The sequence below is a fragment of the Mangifera indica genome, chromosome 7 (genome assembly GCF_011075055.1).
Source record: "Mangifera indica cultivar Alphonso chromosome 7, CATAS_Mindica_2.1, whole genome shotgun sequence".
Classification (NCBI taxonomy): Eukaryota; Viridiplantae; Streptophyta; class Magnoliopsida; order Sapindales; family Anacardiaceae; genus Mangifera; species Mangifera indica.
Window position 1 is genome coordinate 6,490,791 of NC_058143.1, and position 9,929 is coordinate 6,500,719.

Below are 9,929 nucleotides of genomic sequence, written 5' to 3' on the forward strand. Positions count from 1 at the left end.
GTATAATTAAAATTATATTTTATATTAAGTGTAGAGTGTTTTTGGATATGGTACTTAAATTTTCAAAAATAGCTTTTAAGTTTCATAAATTACAAATAGTGATAAGGAAGCAAAATTGAATGAGGAAATGATCTTTGCCAAAGAGAAAATTGCCATAAGAATGGGAATTATCAAAGTCAACAAAATCATACTAAGGCAAAACATAATAAATGAAAGGCCAGATGACTATTTCCCAATCAAGATTTGGTGCAACCCAATTTTTCACTCGTTAATTATTGAAAATCTAAATATCTATTCGTTTATTAAATTTCATTGTTAGTGTCAGAGATAAAATTATCATTTAATAAAAATATTTAAAAATATTTAAAAAAATTATAAATTCATCATATTTTTTCCTCAGATTTAAAAATAACAAATTTCCTCTCTTCTCTTACCCAAAGTTTGAAAAATGACTATTTACCCTATAGGGTTTGCATTTTCTCCCTTGCCACTTCTCTAGTGACCAAGTCGACCAACCTCTACCCTCCCATCTCCCGAACGACGACAAATCATTGGCGAGGATCTTTGTGATGTACAAATTTGTGTGTTGCATAGATCCTTGCCGACGAATCATCAGTAGACAGGAGGTTAGCTGACTCAGGTTGCTGGAGAAGTGGTAAGGAAGAAAATGCAAACCCTAGGGGTGAAATAGTAATTTTTTAAACTTTGAGCGAGGGGAAGGTAAGGGGAATTGTTAGTTTTTTAATATGGGGGAAAATGTGATGAATTTATAATTTTTTTCAAATAATTTTATCTTTAACAGTAACAGTAAAATTTTATAGATGGGTAGGTATTTGGATTTTCAATTGTTAAAAAGTTTGGTTTGCACCAAACCTTGGGTGGAAAATAGTCATTTGGCCTAAATTAAACTATCATTTTTCTGAGAAAAGTTAGCCATGGTTAATCTCATCTCATGGTTTGTGTCATCTTCTCATCAAAGAGCAAATATCTTAACCAAGTGTCACGTCCCCATTTTTATTCCTTCACAGAAATATAGGACTCTATTTATACTCCTTCTCTATCTTGAGGGGTATTGATAATGATGCAAAATTGCATAAGGAAACAATCTCTACCAAGGAGAACTTTGGCTTAGAATAAGAAGAATCATCAAAGTCTGTTGAGATGTGTTTGATTAGCAAGAAAACGAAAAAACAACGAATGAAAGTAGAAGAAAATGAAAGAAAATAAAACCCTAGTTAACCTAACTTGAAGAGGAAATGAAAGAAATAGAGAAGAAAAGATTATTCTAGAATACGTAATCTTATTGGAATAGAAAAAATGTCATAATACAAACATTTGTCAAACTTATATAATAAGTTGACACATTACAAGTCAGTCCCTGACACAATTACATTCAAATCCTACTTTTACATTCAAATAGATTGAGGCCAACAAGTCTCATTCTCACTCTCATATATTGACATTCCCCTTAAGCTTAACTCCATCCTGTTCTCACATATCTTCTCTTGAACTTCCCTTTATAATTGAATTTTGGCTATTGGTGACTATGGTTTTAGCAGTTTGAAAATTATTTGGACTAACTTGACACCTTTTTTTTTTTTTCATTTCTTCCTTTTCTTTTTTCTTCTTTTTTTTCTCTTTCTTTTGTTTTGTTTTTCTTTTTTTTTTTCCCATCATTTTCCCTCTTTTTTTCCTTCTTTTTTTTCTTCATTTTTCTCTTTTTTTTGAGAAAAAAAGAAATTGTACTGAATTGTACCTGTCAGTAGGCAAGAGCCCAGCAGACATTCAGAGGCAGATGAGCAATGAGATAAAACAAACAATGTTGAAAAAGATAATCAAAGATGAACTCACAACTAACCACTCCAGTAACGCAAAGACAATATCTACAGTAAAGAGAAAGTTAGTAGGTAAAACAGAATCTGAAACCAACTATTAAAATTGGTTGTTAACTGAATGGTTCTAGAAATGATAACTGCAAGAAGCAAAGTAAGTAAACTCATTGACTGGTAGGCATATTTGTCAAACATTATTACTAATAGTCCAAAATCTACATATTCTTTAAACGAACATTGTCAGTAAAAATCTGAGTGATAATAACACTATATCAAGAATCCTTTAGCAAAAGAACATCCTCAATAATGCCAAACACAACAATTCAACTATTCCATGTGGAGATTAATGAATTATGACAAGTAGAACGTAGCCCAAAAAAACATAGTATTGTTCACTCAATACTTTTAGCAACCACAGGAGATTAAGATCTAAAGCAAATAAAAACAAAATGAGGAAGAAAGGAAGAAAGGAGTAAACAGTATCAAGGAGCATCTACTAACAACTACACAGTCAAACTATAATTCCAAACACATGCACATATCCAAACGGTGTCAAGCAACATATATGTTAAGAAAAACCAATTATAACCAAACTCTAATTTAGAAATAAGATAACAAATAACAATAGACTCTAATTCAGTTAACAACCATAATGCGGAATACATTCACGCAAAAAAACACATATAATCACAACAAATTTTATAGAACCAACAAACCAAACTTCACACACCAATGGTCTAGACTTCATAAAAGATGGTACAAACATAAACCTATCCAATTTTATCATCACAACACATATTTAAGTCAGTGTAAAGTTTTTCAAACTTGTGAGCAGGCAAAGCTTTTGTTAAAATGTCGGCTTTTTGATACTCAGTTGGAACATATTGAATGACAACATTTTTTGCAGCAACTTGATCTCTTATTTAATGAACATCAATTTCAATGTGTTTGGTTTTGACATGAAAAACAAGATTAGAAGACAAAGCATTTGCACTTTGTTTATCACACCAAATAATAGGTGGAGTGAGAATGTCCAGGCCAAGCTCTATGAACAACGTCCTAATCCAAACAACTTCAGTGGCAATGTGTGTAAGTGCTCTGTATTCAACCTCAATGGAGCATAAGGCCACTACTTTCTGCTTCTTAGAACACCATTGAATCAAATGGTGCCAAGGAACAAACAATAGCCTCTAGTTGATCTCTTGTCATGGAGATTACTAGCCCAATCAGAGTCTAAAAAATTTGGAAACTAGAATTTGTGTGGAAAAATAGACCATAGTTCAAAGTGCCTTTGATATATCTTAACACTCGTTTGCAACTTTCCAGTGAAGTTAAGTTGGGGCTTGAAGAAATTGAATAAGTTTATTGATATAATAGGTTATGTTAGGTCTAGTTAAGGTAAGTTATTGGAGAGCTTCTATCAAACTTCTGTAAACTGTAGCTTCTATCACTATCTTCAAGAAACAATTTTGTGTCAATGCCTAAAGGAGTAATGTAGGGTTTGCAGTCTAACATATTAGCCTTAATCAAAATACTTGGTTTGACAAAGATGTAAACTAGTAGAGGACCTGGTGACTTCAAAGCCAAGAAAAAAATGGAGAGATCTTAGGTTTTTTAAGGCAAATTGACAATTTAACTAAAATATGATTTTGTCAATAAGAGGAATATCATTTCCAATTAACAGAATATCATTAACATATATTAAGATATAGACAATGACTTGCCTAAACTTGTATATGAATAAGCTAGCATCTGCAACAGAAGAAGCAAAGCCTTAGGTCAATAAGGTTACCTTTAGTTTTTCAAACCAAGCCCTAAGGGCTTGCTTGAGGCCATACAAGGCTTTGTTCAGTTTACACACAAGTTTAGTTTTGGAGGTATTGTCAGAAAAACCTTCAAGTTGGTTTATAAAAACTTTTTTAGATAAATCCCTATTTAAAAAAGTGTTATTAACATTTATTTGCTTGATCTACCAATTATAACACATTGCCACACTCAAAATGACTCTAGTTGTTGTAGATTTAATAACAGGACTAAATGTTTCAAAGTAGTCAATTATAAATGTTTACTGAAACCCCTTAACAACTAACCTAGCTTTGTATCTCTGAATTGTTCCATCAGGGTTATGCTTAACTCTAAAAACCCACTTACAGCCAACTACATTAATATTTTTTGATCAGGGAACAAGAGTCAAAGTGTTGTTTAACATTAAGGCATCATATTCAGACTACATAACCTGCTTCTAATCAGGGTCCTGTAAGGCCTCTGCCATTGATAGTGGTTCAGGTCTAGAATATGGGGTACTAAGTGTGTGAAGGCATAAATGAGGAATGAGTCTTGTTACATTTGATGCAACACACTGCTTGGGTTTAGGCAACCTCTCAGTTTTGGTCCTAGTTAACATAGGGTGAATTTTGACAATAAGATAAGATGCAACTGTAGAGTGTATAGGCATGCAAGGAATATCTAATTATTGAGCACTAGAGGAGAGTTAGGAACTTAATGAGCTAATCTGAGAGAAACTAGATTGATTATCTAGTGTAGCAGAAAAATTAGATGGATTATTTGGTGAAGTAGTGTAAATTGTATAGTGGGTGAGAAAGTTATGCTAGGTGAATCAGTGTTACTCTCTGAAGTACCCTAAGCAGAAAAAATGGTTGTGCTAGGTAAGTTGACTTCAAGTGAGCTTGTTAATATGGGAACAGTTGAGGCATATGAAGGGTTTTAGACAGAGGAATTACATAAACTTGAAGAAGGAAATGTAAAAGTGTGAGGTGTGTCTTCTACATTAATATCATATATGTGAGATTGAGATGGAATGAATTATTGTTTAAATTGTGCATCATGTGTGAACTGTTATTTAAACTGAGTATCATGCAGAAATAGAAACCCACTTTCATTGAACCTAACACTTTGAGTAATATAAACTCTTCTTGTAATAGACATACACTTGAAGCCTTTGTGACACAAACTATAGCTAACAAACACACATTTCTCAGTGTGAAAATTGAACTTTTGGGTATGATAAGGCCTTAGGTAAGGATAGGTAGCACACCCAAACACTCTAAATGCTAAATAATTTGGTGTCCTTTGAAATAGAACCTGGAAAGGTGATGTAAAATGTAATACAGTAGAGGGCAACGTATTACTAAGATAGACAAAAGTTTGAAAAGTAAGCCACCAAAACTGAAATGGCATGCCACTATGTGCTAGGAGAGTTAGCCTATTTTCCATAATCTGTCTATGCTTACATTCAACTCTACCATTTTGTTGATGTTTATGAGGGTAGAGGTGTCTAAATGAGATACCCTGACTAGTTAGGTATTGAGCAAGAGGTCTATATTGCCCTCCTCAATCAAACTGCACACATTTGACTTTAGTATCAAACTGTTTTTCAGTAAGTTTATAAAAATTTTTTAAAATGAGAGTTGTTTCAGATTTAAGTATCATTGAAAATATCTATGTGAACCTTCTGTAATCATCAATAAAATGGATATAATATTTGAATCCTTCTAATGACATAGTAGGTGAGGGTCCCCATAGATCAGTATGTATAAGTTTAAGGGGTTGGGTTGCCTTAGAGCTAGACGAAAGAAAGTTAGTCTGTGTGAGTTTACCATAATGACAAACAGTGCAAAAAGAATTGTTAACAAAGAAGGTGTGTGATGGCTTAATGATTTTGAGAATCGATGACATAACCTTAGAATGTGGGTGTCCTAGTCTATTGTGCCAAAGATCATACACAGAAAAAGTTTTGTAGTGAGAGTTAATAGATATTCTTTTATTGTTGTTATCAGTAATAGCACAAGGCTTATTGTTAATAGAATTGAAAGCCATAGTTTTAGAAAAACATCCAATAGTACAATTAGGTAAATCATGTTTAACAACAATACAATTATTATCATCCAATAAGACTCTGTTTTGGGTGTAGATTTAGATAAACTAATCAGCTTGGGAAGAGTAGCTTATAACAACCATCTTTAAGTGTTCCTTACAACAAGACAACCTTACTTAGTTTATCTTTAATAACACATTGGTCAGCAGAGAACTCAACCAAGACATTATTGTCTTTGGTAATCTTAGATATGCTAAGTAAGTTTCTAGTGATATGGGGAACACAAATAACATTTTTAAGATGAACAACCTTATTATAAATAAAGCTGGTTATAGACAAGTGACCAGTATAAGAGATTATGAGGTTCTCACCATTTCCTACTTGCAATTGATCATTGCCTTGATAGGTTGATGTAATTGCAAGTTGTATAGGGTCAGATGTAACATGGTTAGTAGCTTTAGAGTCCATAAACCAGGAACCATCTTGTACTAGCAAAGGAGTAGTAATAGATGCATTAGATACAGTAACCAAAGGTATGGATCTAATAGGATTAGTGTAAAAAGTATGCAACTAGTAAGAATTGTGAGTGTGGTATGCTTGGTGCATACTTATGGCAGTTTAAGAATGAGGAGATTATGTACTAGGCACTGAAGTTATATAATAGATATGAGGAGGCAAGACATTGAACTGTGAGTTTGAGACAGACATTTGATTGTTCTGGGCAGTTCGATCAAATGAGGAATAATATGGAGGATAGACAGGCATATTGTTAGGATAGGCCACAATAGGTGGGACACTGTTAAAAGGAGTACCTACAGGCCCAGTGTAGAATTGAGGTGTAATATTCTATAGATTATAGTTGGGGTTGTATTTGTGGTAACACTACAGGGCTATGTGTCCAAGTCTATTGCACATTTGACAAATAACCCTGCCTTAACCAAACCCTCTACCTCTACCTCTGGTGGAACCATTAGGAGTTTGATGAGGGAGAGGATAACTTGGTTGAGTGTTGGTTATTTGTGTTTGACTGTAATAGGATGGTGAGAGATTGCTATAGTTGCTTACTTAGGAAGGATAAATTATAGGCCTACGTGCGAAAGAAGACTTATAAGACAAAACAGGTTGTGAGGACTTAGTTGACAACAATTGTTGTTGTTCATTATCAGGTGTCATAATAGACATTAGATCCCATGGACTTGTCTAAAAGTTTCACTAAACTGGCTGAGTGTGCCCCATGAAATTCTAGAGAAATTCCAGTATTAAGATTCTGTTGTGTTCTGGCAAGTTTCAGCTCATGTTTTTGAAGCAAGTATTAAACATCTAGAATATGACTCAAACGTTCATCATCAGAAATGTTATACCCTCGAGATAGAAGTATCTCAACGTACTCTTTCATATTTTTAAAATATTCATTAATACTTATGTTGTTTTTCTTTGTGGTTTGTAAAAGACTCTTGACATGTAATAGTTGAGACTTTGATTCAGACAGAAACTCATTTTCAAGAGTAACCCATAGTTCATGTGCATGTTGACATTTTGAGATAATTCTAAACATACTTGTAGAGCTTGAAGACAATAACCAGGTAACCAACTATTTATCAATTTTCTGCCACAAAGTATAGTTGGAATTAGGTTTTTGTGGGACTACAAGATTCGTAAGTGTCTGAACATGGATGAAGGGAGCAAAGCAATTAGAAAAGCCTAACAAATGATTATCTAAACCATGGGCTCCTACAGAGAAGAGGACTTAGGATCTCCAGAAATTGAAGTTAGTCCTATCAAGTTTAGGAGTGATTGATTGAAGGCTAGGAGAAAAGGTTTGAGAACCTAAGACTGTAGAGTTTGATTGACTACCTTCAGCAGTAGAGTTCACTGTTTGGTTTGGGGAGTTTTCCATGGTTGTTAAGGAAGAGATTAACAGCAGAAGCAGTTTTAGCAGAAACAGAGTTAACCCTAAATCTTCCTAAGACATAGAACACAATGAATTATTAACAAATTGATTGAGATATCCAGCAACAAATAGAACATAACAATAGTCAATATTTCGAAAAAAAAATGATAGCTCAAAGAAAACTACAACAATTATAGTATATTGATAGCTCAACTTAACAATTTTAGGCTCATTGTTCACAATGTTCCATATCTTTTAAGATAATCAATGACCATTCCTTAATAACAAAGACATGCATGCAACCATTTGAGGCAGGTTCAAAACTTTTTGTATTTTTTTTTGACAAATTGCTTCGAATTACCAGCAACAGTAAGTAATCAATATTAAGATAGAGAAGAAATAGCAACATAGCTTCAAAAAAGTCACTACAACCATTTGTGCAACATCAGTCAAAAAAAAAATTATTCAAGCATGTACAACTTCAATAACTACTGTAATCATATGTTGTAGTAACAAGACCATACAGATTTAATAGAGATACACAACAAGAGATCACAACATGCATCAGATTTATGAATCAGATTATTTAGATAGCAACTCAAGCAATACCAGGCAAACGACGACATAAGATGGCTAATCTACACACAAGCTTCTAGATTTGTACACAAATCACTAGGAACACACAGTAACAAATCACAAAGATTCGATATATGACACACAATAATAAGATATTATGGATCCATGAAAAAATATAACAAAGATATCCAAAAATAGTTCACAAACTGTTTGATCTATGCAAAGAATAGACTATACATGTGTTATCTTTAGCAATATACACAGAGAATAACAAAGATTCTAGCTCTGACCATATAGTGACAGATCCGTGACCAAGATATCAAGAAACAATAGCAACACATCACAAGATCTACCAATCACATTGAACAACAAAGTAGAGTTACTCACATAGGATTGCATAAGAAAACATGCTATTTACATAAGAAATCAACAAATAACGGTTGAGAGATACTGACCACAAGCGTTCACAAGCTCAGCCTTTGAATCAGTGTTACCTTTTACTACCAGGACGAGTGACATATGTCTGATGCTTTAATACCATGTCAGAAATGTATATTGGGCTTATAAGTGAGAAGATTGAAACTCATATTATACAAAACCAATTGGCTTGTGTTAAAGTCTAATTCACAAACCTATATACCACTTATTTTACTCAAGCTTATTAGATATGAGACTCTCTATCTTTCTTTTTTATTTGAGTCTCCAACATGTTGGAAATGTAAATTGGGCTTATAAGTGTAAAGATTGAAACCCATATTACACAAAATCAATTGGTTTGTGTTAAGGTCTAATCATTCTCAATTCCAACTCATGCCTATATTTAAGCTTATAATAAGGAGTTAGTTTAGTTTTACATTGTCTAAAATTACAATAAAATTATATGTATTTATCACAAATAGACATACACTTGATATGTATTATTATATAATCGAATGATTTTAAATTAAAAATAAAGTAATATTCAATCACATAATAACACACATGAATATGTACCTATTTGTATATTTAAAGTTATTTCTCCCTAAGTAAAGGGTTTGAGCCCCATGAGATACTTGAGTGGTAAATGATTGGGAGATTTCAAGTATAGAGCAAAGGTTCTTACCCTCTGATTGTATTTCAAAATTAAACTTTTGATTTACATATATAAACTGATTGATTCAACCCTGAATGAATGATCCAAAAAAATAAGGTTTCTTCTTTACAAAAATAAAAAAGAATTAATAAACGGTTGATGTAGTATACAACTTATAACACTTGCTATTTTTGCCTATGTTTTTATTGTACATATTTACCTTGTATTTGAGTTTATACTCATTATAAGATAATTAATATACAAAGTTTTCAAGTTCCTCAAATAGTTGCTTTTAAATTTTTGTATAAAGTACATTATTTCATAATCCGCTTGTTTTATAATTATTATTCAAGTTAATTTATAGTACATGTTTTATTTTAGATTATAAAATAAATAATTATGAAAAAAGCTTGTAAATTCCGTCACCTTCTCTGATCTATTTCGTAAAAGATGACTTTATATTAAATTGAAACGGTTTGCCGCACTTGATTTAGCTCTATTGCTATAATTCTCATGCAAGGGAAGGAGTGTCAAAATCGTAGTAGTGAAATCGTGTATTGTATTACATATTGAAAATTTAATTTTTTGTATTAAGTATTGCATATTATATCGTATTGTAAGATATATTTTTTTAAATAATAATAATAATATTTTAAAACATTCTAATTATCATTTCATTATTTTGAAAAACATCATAAACATTTTTTAAAAATGTTAAAATTT